Genomic DNA, 12,890 nt, shown 5'->3' with positions numbered 1-12,890 from the left:
GAGAGCACGGACATTCCCCTTGAGGTGCTGGGAACTGAGGTGACACCACTGTGTGCTCATTACCAAAATGAACCTTGGGAGGGGGCTTTTCCTTCTGCTCTGCAGTGTGGTTGCTAAATAAGGAACTGTAGGGACACAATCCTTCTTTAAAAAGACAAAAGTGTGATAGACTTCCCTTGTCCAAAATGCTGACCACCCAAGTAACACAGAATTAGATGGGAAATGGCTATGATAGCACAAGAAAAAGAAATGGTCTGAGACAGGACATGTTCAGTTAGTTAAACAAGTCTTTCAAATGCATTGATTTTGAAAAATAAATGCATGAGATGTAATTAATCCTAGTTTGAAAAAGTTGCCAAGTACTTAATACAGAATAAATACATGAAAATCCAAAAGCTTCCATTTAAAATATTTGGTGAGGTTCTGTAGCAAAGTATGTGGAGTTCCCTTTTGTTAAGGTGAATAAGATGCATATATGCACATGTCCAAGCAAATCCTTAAATACTGCCTGGAATTTAAATCATGCCAAAATGACTCCTGCAGAAAGTGGATAGAACAGTTTACCTGAATTTTCCCACCAATTGTCAGAGATCTGCTCTTGGAAGAGCATTTCTGTTGTGGTGTGAGGAGGGTGGAAAACTGGGGCCGGGGGATTGCTAAAAGATGTGTGCTTTTTTATTTGTGTGCTTTGTGTTGTGGTTTGTGCATTTGCTGAAACAAAAGCAGTAGCTCTTAGTCCCACATTTCCCAGCCTTTCGAAAGCTCATGCATATGCTTCTCTTCTTCTTTGATGGGAGTAAAGTAGATACTAGCAGCCCAAAGAGATTAAAGCTAAGTCTTTGCAGGGTCAGGCTTTTGGATGGTCTGATAATACACTGAAGAGTTTGACATTTGATTTGCACTGCAAGATGGAAATGATCTTTTCCCTATGCACTAGTTAATAGATGTCATGAAGGAAGGGGAGGACAGGATGATCTGGAGCCCTTCTTATTCTGAAATACCACGAAGGGACTGCCTCTGTCTCCTCTACCATTTTGTGTGTGTGCTATAAACCATCACACATGAGAGGAGTGATATTGTGGCTGATAGCCCAGAGTGCTGGACAGCCCTTCAGAAGAACCCCGACAGGGGGGAGAGATGGGCAGAGAGGAACTGTTTGAAACTCAACAAAGGCAAATGCAGGGCTCTTCCCCTTGCACCAGCACAGGCTGAGGGAAGGAGCTCTGTGGAGAAGGACCTGGGGGTCCTAATGGACAACAAGGTGCCCCTGAGCCAGCAGAGCCCTTGTGGCCAAGAAGGGCATTGGTGTCCTGGGGTGGATTAGGATGGAAGAGCAGTGCCAGCAGGTCAGGGGAGCTGATCCTGCCCCTCTACTCTGCCCTGGTGAGGCACATCTGGAGTGCTGTGTCCAGTTCTGGCTCCTCAGGACAAGAGAGACATGGAGCTCCTGGTGCAGTGGAGAAGAGCAAGGATGAGCGAGGGACTGGAGCACCCCTCTTACAAGGAAAGGCTGAGGGAGCTGGGCCTGTTCAGCCATGAGAAGAGATGACTGAGGTGGGACCTCATCAGTGTCTTTAAGTATCTAAAGAAGAGTGCCAAGAAAATGGATCCAGGCTCTGCTCTGCAGTGCTGAGCTACAGGACAAGAGGCAACAGGCAGAAACTGATGCACAGGAAGTTCCACCTGAACATGAGAAAGGACTTCCTTACTGTGCAGTGATTGCACACTGGAGCAGATTGCCCAGAGGGGGTGTGGAGTGTCCCTCACTGGAGACATTCCAGAACTGTTTGGACACAATCCTGTGCCATTTGCTCTAGGATGGCCCTCCCTGAGCAGGGAGGTTGGACCAGGTGACCTACTGGGGAGCCTTCCAACCTGGCCCATTCTGTGATTCTCTAGTGTCTGGTAGCAATGAAAGTGCTCTACTTCTAACTTTTCTTAAAGGATAGCAAAATTATGGCTCTGGAAACAGTTCTGAGGATTAGCTCAGCTGCTGGAGGAAGAAAGCGTGGCCACTGTAATATTAGAGGCTTTGCTAAGGTGCTGCATCAAGATTAATTTAATGCTGATCTCTGCAGTTTCTGGATACCATTCCTTAGCACATTTGCAACAGAAGGAACAATGATTTAACTTACAGAGAAGAGAAACATAAGCACTTTGTAAAAACTTCCTTCCTCTCTCACAGGTAAGAAGGCAGGCAGGTGTTTCTGGGCTAGCTAGAAATCAGGGGTGGCTGCTGCTGCTTTCCAGGGGAGTAAAGCTTGTGTATTTTGTAGTTCTGTGTGTGCTCTGATTAGATTTCTTACACAAATCTTGCTTCAAGAAGCAAATAGACGGATGGATATACTTCACCTAAAACTCTCTTGCTAATTTATGTCAGGTGGTTAAGCTTAAGCAGATTTTGAGCTATATGTCCTGTGTAAATTGGCATTTAGACAATTAACAGCCGTTACACTATTGAAACCGGGAGGAATTCTGTGCCTAAATCAGAGTAAATGCCAAGATCTGTTAAGACTTAAGGAGAGTTCCTTCCCCCTTAATTTCTGCTGCAGTACTGAGGCTCTTCATAGACAGCCTGTCTTGGCCGTAGCTTTGAGTTTCAAGCTTATTTTCAGAGCACAAGAAAAGATTTGTTGTTACTCAAGAGGCTGATGGTGATATATGGTACATGATAATATACTGTTAAGAATCCTCATAAAATAGGATAATAAAGGCATATTTGTCCTTCTGTGCCACATGTACATACCTGTGAAGAGATTTAAAATGTGTGAGCTAATTTGCTTACCAATTTATTACACTAGACTGTATAATTACAAAGCCCTTGTCATGCTCTGGGTTTTTCCAGTGGTTTATTATTGACTCCTACTTGGCTTTTTGTTGTTGTTGTTGTTGTTGATAAGGATTTGGTTTGGAATTTTTAAATTAATCTGGAAAGGGACTAGTGAGATAGAAAATAATGAAGGTTATGAAAGTCAAGCTCACAAAAAAAAAAAAGGGACTGTAATGATACATTATCAAGCTCAGGGAGTGGATCACAGTGACAAAGGAAGTTGGAGTTTGCAATGTGAAGGACAGCATAGGCAGAGAGAGCAAAGTATTCTAACTCTTACTTTTGAAATTACCTGGATCAGTCCAAATCTGAATTCTGACCATCATGGGCAGATGCTTTGTATTTCAATTTCCTTAGGATTTTGAAAATGCTAACAAAAATAGTGAGACAGCAGAAATATTACAGAGAGATTGAAGAGAATGGGAGGTTAAAATAGCTACAGTGATGATTAACACAGACAAAATGGATGGAGAACTTCTATTTCTGTCTTGTAGCTTTATAGGCCTGGTTTTTACATTTGTAAAGCAGAGGTGACAAATTCAGATTTGATAGAAACATTTTTTCATTAAATGAATGGCACTCACTGCCACAAGAAGTAATTTGAGGAGAACAGCTGAACTAGATATAAAAGTAAAATGGATTATTTTATCAATGAAAATCGATAGAATTTCCAGAATTAGCAACATTAGTGATGCCAAACTCCCAACTATGTAGTATTTTTATTCTCTAGACATTGTGTTACCTTTCAGTGAAGAGCCCAGCTTTGAGGGGAAAAATATTTCTGGCATGTTACCACCTTCATTATGTACAAGCAAGTGCATAATGTGAGCCCCAGGGCCAGCACATCACCTACTCCAGCAGGAGTTTATCTCTACAAATCCTCTGCTTCCTGAGAAGAAATTTTGGTCAGAGTCAAGGAGATGTTTGTGCTGGAGCAGGCTTGAGGGAATAATTTACTGTGTTTTAGCTGGTAGAGAGTGTGAACTACAGTTCCTTAGGGCAGAAGCTGCTGCCTCTTGAGTGGTGCCACATGTAAGCACCCTGCTTTTATCAATTCCAAGGATGCTGAATTTATAGGTAGTAAGTGTTCTGACACTTCTAACAGAAAATTCTCTTCAACTACTATTTTGTTTGTTTGGATAGAGGCAAAGCAGTGGGATGAAACAACAATTTTCCTTTTACATTCCTTGAACTAAAAATCAGGAAGAAACAATGGGAGAAGTTTTAGGTACCTACCATAGGATCAACCATTAAATGTCTGGTGAAAAAATAATGGCCAGCAGCTACCCATGCAAGAAAGAGCAACTGTAGGAAAGAGGTGATCACTGTCCATAGTCAGCAAGTGATTCCAAGGGCAAAATAGCTCAGGCTGAGAATGAGAGGGAAAAGTGGTTGGAAAGTTGTCACTTTGGGACTTTCAGCTGTTGCCTGGCAAAAAAGTGGAATAGGATCTTGCACCAGTCATTAGGGAGCAGAATAACAGAGGGGAACTGCCTGTAGATGTTAGGTTGGAAAATTAAAGTTTTAAAAAATCCATTATACTGGAAGCCAATTCTCTGTTGGATGGATGATATTGGACTTCCAGAATGATGGCAATACATTCTGGTGTATATCTTACCTTGATCTGTCTGTTACCTGTGCTGGCTAATTTAAAGAAAGATTGGTTTTCAGTTCTTTAACTTGTGCAGCTCCTGTGTCCCTAAATAAGGTTCATTAATCCCCAGTGGTCCCAAGGTTATGGCTCTGCTGGAGCTGGCAGTGGAACTGGCAGGGAGCTCTGGGGTGCCCTGCAGCCTCACCAGGCGAAAAGTCACTGCAACTGTGCCCACTGTGTGACAGGAGAAGCACAAAGCTCTTGAGTGGCATAAAATGTCAGTGTGGCAACTCAGCAGGTGTCCAGACTGGGGCACTCCACCAAATCCACGGGACTGTCCAGCTCAGCTGTCAGTGAATGTGATGGGCGCTCTGCAAAGCAAAGAGGCAAGAGTCTGCTTTTGTACTCTTGCATTAATGAAGTGATGCCAGCCAAACCTTTTGGTTCCTGTCACCATGACTGACAGCATCCCAAGGAACAGATATGAAGGCTGCCTCAGGCCCTATTTTTCTTTGCCCTGAGCAATGAGCGTCTCTGGCTTCCTCACCAAGGTCTTTGAGCACCACATCATTCTCCTGCCTGCAGACAGGACTCCTCCGTGGCTCTGGTTGTTGATGGGTAGTCTGAACTGCCTAGAGGAGAGGAACATGCTTTGAGCTTCCAAGCAAAGTGCAGACCCACCATTCCCAACACTGGCCAGCCTCCAGCTCCAGCTGCATTTGCCTCTTTCCTTTGGGTAAGTCTGTGTTGCAGCAGAGAACCTCACTGGTGACCAAACCAGCGAGAGCTAGTGGGCCTCGTGCAGCAGGGAGGCTGTAACTCCTGGGCTGCTTCTCCAGGTCTGAGCAGGAGAGCAGATGTGCCTAAGCTCTGTCCCTACTGCAGAGGTGAGTGCTGTGCTGGCTGCTCTGGGGACCATGGGGAACAGGCAGGGGAAGAGTGCTCAGGGGGGATGGCTTGGGACCTGGCCCCGTTCTTCTCTGCTGCTGGAGCTCCCTGTCACAGTGGACCAGAGCTGGGATCACAGAGCCTGGCTTCAGCACCCTGAGCTGCCCTGGGAGGAGCTCGCCTGGGGGCTGCTCAGCTGCCAGTGCCTTTTACCATCTCAAGGTCTGCCATGATCAGAATAATCCTGAGCTCCCAGTTGGGAGGCTGGGATGTAACTGCAGGGCAGGGACAGCCCAAGGCAGTCCTGTCCTTGGAGAGCCTCTGGAGAGGTGCAGACAGTGCAGATCACTTCTGCCAGCTCCCCGTGGCTGCACAACTGCTCATCTGTGCCCCAGCCCCTTGTGAGAAGTGACCTCGATTACCACATTCACCTTGCATGGCTCAGCCTGACTGGCAGGGAGCAGCCTCACTGCCCCCCTCATTCCCAGATCCAGCACCCACACCTGAGCTGGTAACCCCCCAGGAATCAAATGCTCCCACGAGCTCCCTGGAGGTGTGCTGCCATCAGTGGCATGGGGGGACCTGAGCTTCCAGAAGGTCTTGCAGGGTGCCAGGCCTAAGCCTGTTGCTTTCCTTTTGCCCCATTGGCCTGGCAGCTTCCCCAGGGCTTCAGGGCTGTGGGGGTTTCATCTTCAAGGACACAGTTTCTTCTGCCTGCTGGTTAAAAGCCTGAGGAGGCTTTTGCTCCTGTTAGATCATATGTGTGCCTGGCTGTCCTTTCTCACCTGCCAGTTAATAGTTAAGCCCTGGAGACTGCAGCCAGGCACTTAGAAGCCTCCCCTTACCTCTGGAAATTAAGGCAGCTTGAAGGTGTGGCAGCTCGTTGCCTGTGAAGGTGCCAAACGCCCACCCTGCCTTTGAGGAGGGCTGGGCCAGCAGTGATGCAGGGCTGTACATGGGTGGGAGGATCCGTCTGTGGCAAGGCTTGCACGCACAAGTTCACAGGCTGCTTGAGGGAGCCTGTGGGCCTTAAAGATGTTGGGTTGGTGTTGTGGTATCTAAATCTCAAACTCAGCTCCCCTTTGATTCAGTAAAGAACTTTTGTCCTGTTTCCTGGAAAGGGGAACCAGTGTGCAGAAGTTAGTCAGCTCTGGTAAGAGTTCTGCTGGAAACAGCTGCCTGGAGGGCAGGTGTAGGTATTCCCCGGTGCTCCAAGAGGGAAGAGTTGGCCACAGACAGCAAACACGGAGATTCCTCGCATGCTCCTTAGAGTGAAATATCGCTGCTGCCAGGAAAAACCCGACTGGTTCCTCTGGTCCCAGTAGGCTGGTTCCAAAACCTGGAGAGACACCTCTCCTTTCTCAGGTGAAAAAATGAAAAATGGAAATGAGACATTTCTGTGTTGGTGGATTAGGGCAAACAGGAGAGCCTAGAGATAACGAAGCTTCTAAGAGCTGACATAATTGGCGTTCAACAACTCACCTTTTCAGACACGGCGAGCAATTTAAATGTGAGTGGTTCAGTTCCTACCCCCTGGGATGAATACTCCCTGACTCGCCAGATGTTTCTTTGAAGACAGCCAGTGGGATTTGCAGAGTCCCAGACTGAAGCTCATTATCTGCTGAGTGAGAAGCCGGGGGAACTCGATAGCCCTCCGGAGCTGCCGGCCGGGTGTGGGGCCGGAGAGTCTGGGGCAGCCCAGCCGCCCTGGCACCGCTGGGGAGGAGAGCAGGGCCGGCAGCTGCGGGTGGAGCTGCCCCAGCCCCGCTCACCAGCGTGAGGAGCCTTAAATTGGCAATGTGGGCATCCCTAAGTGCACCGGCAGGCCAAATCGGGCAAAAGGGCTGCGAGCCAAAGCCGAAACAAAGTATTTGTGGAACGGGAAAGGGATCATAGGTTCAACTCCCCTGAAGCAGCGTTGCTGTCGGAGACGCCTGTTTCCAAGGTGAAAGGCAGCGCGGTAATGGAAGAGGAGGGAAAAGGCTGAGTGCCATTCAGCTGGGGAAGCAAGCAGGCTACTGCAGTGTCTGGCATCAGCAACGAAGGGCTGCTTGTAAATAACGCTGCTTCCAGCACTTTGGGATTTTGCAGACTGTCATACTGAGGCTGTTATCGATCCCTGGATACAGGTGCTGAATTCCGACATCTGATAGCTCATTACAGCTGCAGCTCTCCAGCTTGCTTCTTTACAGAAGTGCAGTTTCTACTGCTGAAAAGAGCTTTGTGTTAAGAAATGCTCCAAGGGAGATGAGCTGGTTTTGTCAGGAAGCACAGAAGTGACTGGTGAGGGGAGCTGAGGCCGTGGCTCTTCATCTGACATTTGTGTCAGGTCCTGACAAGGCACTCACAGCACCTGCAGGTCAGGACTTTCTCTCCTGTACCTGCTGCCATTCCTGCATCAGGGTATTTGTGCTTACTGATGTTCTCTTAAGGGTGAAAATAAGGTCTCACCAAAGGATAATTTCCAGAGCAGGCCCTTTTGGTCACCTTTACAGTGCTGTAAAAGTAGCTTGACTTTTGGTCCTAGTTTTGTAATGAAAACAGTATTTTTCTACTGAAAACTTGAAAAAAAGGATTGTAAAAGACTAAATGTGCAGAAGCTTAAAATAGATGCTATTATTCATTTCTAGACTGAAAATCCAGCCAGGATGTTGGCATCTGATTCAACAAAATGTCTTCTTTTCCTGTCCCTTCTTTACACCTCTTTTGAGCACTGAATTCACTTGATCAACATGAAAAATTGCCTTTCTGGGTGATGTGACATCTTGGCAATGCTGGACCATCAGTCCTGCTGTAGTGGGAAGAAGTATTTCCTCCTTATGGCTACTCCATCACTGCTCCCTCTTGAGACTGCTGGCAGGAGCATGGACAGAGGCAGAGGTCCCCCCCTCCAGCTCTCAATCACACCTTGGATGAGGCTGCCAGGTTTTCTGGTGCTTTCAAGAAACTCTGAATGGGCAAGCCTCTGAACTTCTTTAGAAAAATCCTATAATAATTCCCCAATTTGTGTCTTTGCACAGATCCTGTACCAGTGGTCTGTGTACTTACGTACTTTTTTTTTTATGTGCCAACTACAGGATTTGGTTGGCCAAGCTGCTGCAGCAGCAGGAATCAATCTCCTTTCCTCCTATGAGGTAGGCATCTTTATGATGCAGTCCTGTGCAGAGCAATAAATGTTCTGCTAGTGCAGTCATTACTAAGCAATCACAGGGAAGGCTCAGCAAAAACAGCTGAGAGCTGCATCCCACACATCACACAGGGAAGGAGGAAACAAGGCTGCTGTACTCCAAGACCAAATAGAAAAGGCTTTAGTCTATGGATGGGAAGGGGGGCTGGTGTGCAGGTGCCTCACGTGATGCCTGACTTTGGGCTGGCGTAAAGGAACAAATGGGAACACTGGGGAACAAACCAGAGGGCTGTCTGCTCTCACCAGCTGCTGTTTCTCAGCCATGCTCTTAGATTCCCCTTCCAGCACATCCTCTCTTTTGGGCTTTTTGCATTTGTCTTATGCCAAGCTGCAGGATTGCATTCACCATGTGTTTAGAAGGAGGGAAGAGAGATTTTTCTCTGAGCAAGTTAATGCAGCCCTAAGCTGACATAATATCCCTGTTAGGGAAAGGGCAGACGATAAAGGACCTTGCGCTGACTTTGCCCTATTTAGCTTCACTGCTGTGTTGGTCCCTCAGTGCTTTTTTGCACATGTCTGAAAACCTGAGGCTCCACCTTATCTGAGTGCTTGAAGCTTGTGTGCTACATGATGCTGCTGTGCAAACTGGCCTGTTAAACTGTCAAGCCTAACCGGACTGTTGGAGAGCTATGGCTGTCAGATAGATCTTGTTCAGTCTTCCTCTGATAAATCCCAGACTACCCTGGGATTTATCAGCAAACTGAAAATTGCTGCACAGTTTCCTTTCCTTCCCTTCAAAGGCTCCTTGGTCAGCTCTTGGGAGCCGTTTGGTTTGGCAATGGTGTGTTGTTCTCTCAGCAGGCACCTGTTCTGCTGAAAACATTTTGGAAATCAGAAAGGCTGATGCTCATTTACATGAAGGACTGCATGTGCCATGAGGGAGGTTTCAGCATTAACAGATGGGAAATTTGCATGTGGATGGAGCCTTCGGTGCCTTTGTGTCAACAGCAATGCAAAGGGCTCACAGCCCATTGAACCTGGATTGCGCTTGCATCCTTAAAATCAGAGCAACTCCCAATGGACAAGGGACAGGTCCTACCTGAGCACCACACAGGAGCAGCAACTGCAGAAGGACCCATGAAGGAGCTAAGATCTTTCAGAATCTCCTCCAGAAGAAATCGTTTGAAATGGCTCACAGAGTGCTGGAGACCCAGTTGTCAACACAACTGTTTTACAGTCTTTAATTAGCTGAGACTTCATTTTGTCAAGCTATCCTTGTTGCAGGAAATGGTAATGTACTAACAGAAGTAGCCAGTGCGAGGCTATTGATTTTTAGGTGTGTGCTGAAAAATGAGGAGCACAGGAAGCAGACTTGGCTGGTCTCCAAGGGCTGCCAATAGAGAGGAGCAGCAAAAAGAAAGATGTACTGAGAAGTGTGGCCTGCTCTTGTTCCTAGAGGAGCTCATGGATAATTTTCTGTTGGCTCCAATAATTTCTTTGCATTTGGCCCATGTACCAAACATGGTGAGAGCTCTGATGGAAGTTTCCCAGTGAAAGACTTTATTTCTTTTCTGAATGCAGGATATCTCTGTCCTTTTCAAGGTCAGAGTCAAGTGCTCCTGGGAGGAAGCTCCCCCTGGATATGTGAGTAAGTCAGCAGGCTGGATCAATCTTCCCCTCCCAAAGTTTTCATTTGAGGACTTCCTGCAAGGGGCTAGAAGGAGAGAGCAGATTTCCCTTGGTGGCTTGTTGCTTTGCTCTGCCCATGGTGCAGGTGCAGCCATGGATGGCACCTAAGGACACTTTTATCTGCCCAGATTATTATAGCACCACTTCACAGGTTCTCTTTTACTCCTCCTAATCTTTGTCATGTCTGCTCTTTGCGAAAGAAAGCTACTGATCTCACAAAGACTAGTGTCAGCACACTTCTAAATAATTACTGAGAAGAGGACAACATTGTGAAGAGAGGAGAAATTAGTAGTGCCACCAGAGACCAGCTTTTCAAATTTACCATCCTCTTCCTACTCTGCTCTGTGGGAGAGTAGAAGCCAAGCCTGTCTAGATGACAGAGGGTAATGGGTTGTGCTCTGCCCACAGCCCCATAGGGGGGTGCCAGGGGCCGTGGTGGGCACCTCTCCTGTTTAGCACTGTTAGCCAATTGCCTGGAGGAGGCAACAGAGGCACCTGTCAAGTCTCAAAGCTGACCTTGCTCTGGGCACCAGGGTGGACTAAAGACCTCCTGAGGCCCCTGCCAGAAGTGTCCAAGGGTCCCAAGATGAACAAAATGCTGAACCATTGTTGGAGCTACAAACTGTAGCCTGGTGCATTACTTCCCCTCTCACACGTGCGGCAGCTCCAGCCTTGTTTGGTGTGTATCTATTTCCAAATGGTTTCCCGACAATTACAAAAAACCCCAGAGATACTTCCATTAGAAACAGCTCCAGTGTGAGCAGTCATACCAAATGATGTGGCTGACTGCTCCCAAAGCTATTCACTCACAACTTTTCCCAGAAACCTTTTTGCTTTAAATCAGGGAGAAGTACAAAACTGGTTGTCACTACGGAAAAGGATGCCCTGCTCTTTGAAGTGGCCCTGGGGAGGATGGGAGGAGCAGGAATAGCTGCAGCATCCTCTGAGGAGGCTCAGTGGGGACAGAAAAGGAAAACAGTGATGTGCATGCGGGGGCCAAGAAGCCAGGAGGAGAAAGCCTCTCTCTGGCCCTGCCTGGAATGATGGCAGGTGATGAGGACCCCTGCATACTTAAAAGCTTTTGCCTTCCAGCCTGGAGTGAGGCAGGCAATCCATATCAAGGTAAATGTAAGAAAGGTCAGTCTGAAAAGGGTAATTTATTTTCTCTCTTACATTTAACAGTGTCTCAAATTCAGGTGATTCTGCCAAAAAAACACATGGGTAATGAGACAGGAGTGGGAGGCAGTTTGTTTCCTGTCCGGGCCATTTTTTCCTCTGGCAGATATCTCATAGCTTAAAAAAAAAAATTAAAAAAAAAATTAAAAAAAAGGTACAGGTTCTGCTAAACAGCCCTGGCTTTCCTGTGCATCCTCTGCATGAAAGTGGTCTCCAAGCCCCTAAATCAATACATTCCTTCCTGTCCTTCTGAGATCACTTATCTGCCATGACTTCACTGCTCTTGCTGCAGACTGCTGAGTTTGTTGCTTTGCCAGTTGAACTGGGTGCACTGAAAGAAACCTTTGAATTCCCATGCCCCAGATCAGTTTCCTGGTTCAAAGGCATTTTCCTCCTTTGTCACAGCAAAGCCCACTCCCTGGAAGCTGCAATTCATGCTGCCACTCCAGCCCCTGCCATATCACCACGTGCCATTGGTGGCATAACAGGAACGCAATTCCTGATGAATGAAAAAACCTTCTTTACAATTGACTGAAAGCACTCCTAGCCTTCACTATGAGCCCATGCAGTGGAAATCCAATGTTTCTTTTGGAAGGTACAGGTGGGGGCAGTGCTGGATGCCCCTCCTGTCCCTGCTGTGCTGCACTCCCAGTTACTGCTGCAACATGACTGAAGACACTTTTACTTCCTTTAAGGTGTTTTGGCTACTGCTTCAGTTGGATTTTGAGCTTTTGGATTTTGAATGGCTTTAGATTATACCTTGATATAATGTTCATGGAATGCCTGGAGAAATCCCTCCTGAGCTCCACTCAATTCCCCCTGGGTGTGCACCCCATGCCAGGGGCTGCTGCTGCCTCCCCCTCAGCTCCCTGCCCTTGCCAGGACCTGCAGTGCTGCTCCCAGGCTCCACAGCAGGGACAGGGACTGGGGCAGGTGGCACACCCCACAGCTTACACAGGATCAAATGGTTTCTTTGTCTGCTTGTAAGGAAAGGGGAAAAAGAAAAGCATCTATTTCACAGCAGTTTCTGCAGCAGAGCCACTCGTGGTGCAGTTTCAGGGACAGAGAGAGCAGCTTCCCACTGCTGCAGCCCTGAGCCCCAGTGTGCTCAGGCAGCCCCAGAGGCACCTCCAAACCAGGCAGCAGGGGATGAGTGGGATAGCTGTCCTAGGGTGGCTTTATGGCCTAAACCAGGTAAATACCTCAGCCCTGGTCCTTCCCCAACCACGGACCATGTGCGCACACCTAGGTTTGCTCTGGCACGTCTCTCCTAGGGGTGAATTTCATCCTTGATGCAGAAGGATTCCCGAGCCACAGGCGTTGGCTGTGTGGTGAGAGGTTGTCTCCAGGAGGCTGTCCTGGCACCTGCAAGCATAAAATTTCCCCTCACCTTCATAATTGACATAATTCTCCAATTACAGGAGTGAGATGTTGACTGAGATTCATGTCAAAGGGGGAGCCAGGAGGATGGCTGCAGTCAGGTGAACTTCTGGCTGAAAAGCAAAATCCCTCAGCTGAGGCTTCTGCTTGAACACCAGGAAATTTCCCCTGGTGTAATTTCTGCCATTTAACAGAGCCACTTCCAT

This window comes from Ammospiza caudacuta, chromosome 2, assembly GCF_027887145.1.
Source record: "Ammospiza caudacuta isolate bAmmCau1 chromosome 2, bAmmCau1.pri, whole genome shotgun sequence".
NCBI classification, from domain to species: Eukaryota; Metazoa; Chordata; class Aves; order Passeriformes; family Passerellidae; genus Ammospiza; species Ammospiza caudacuta.
Note: the sequence above shows the minus strand (reverse complement) of the source record.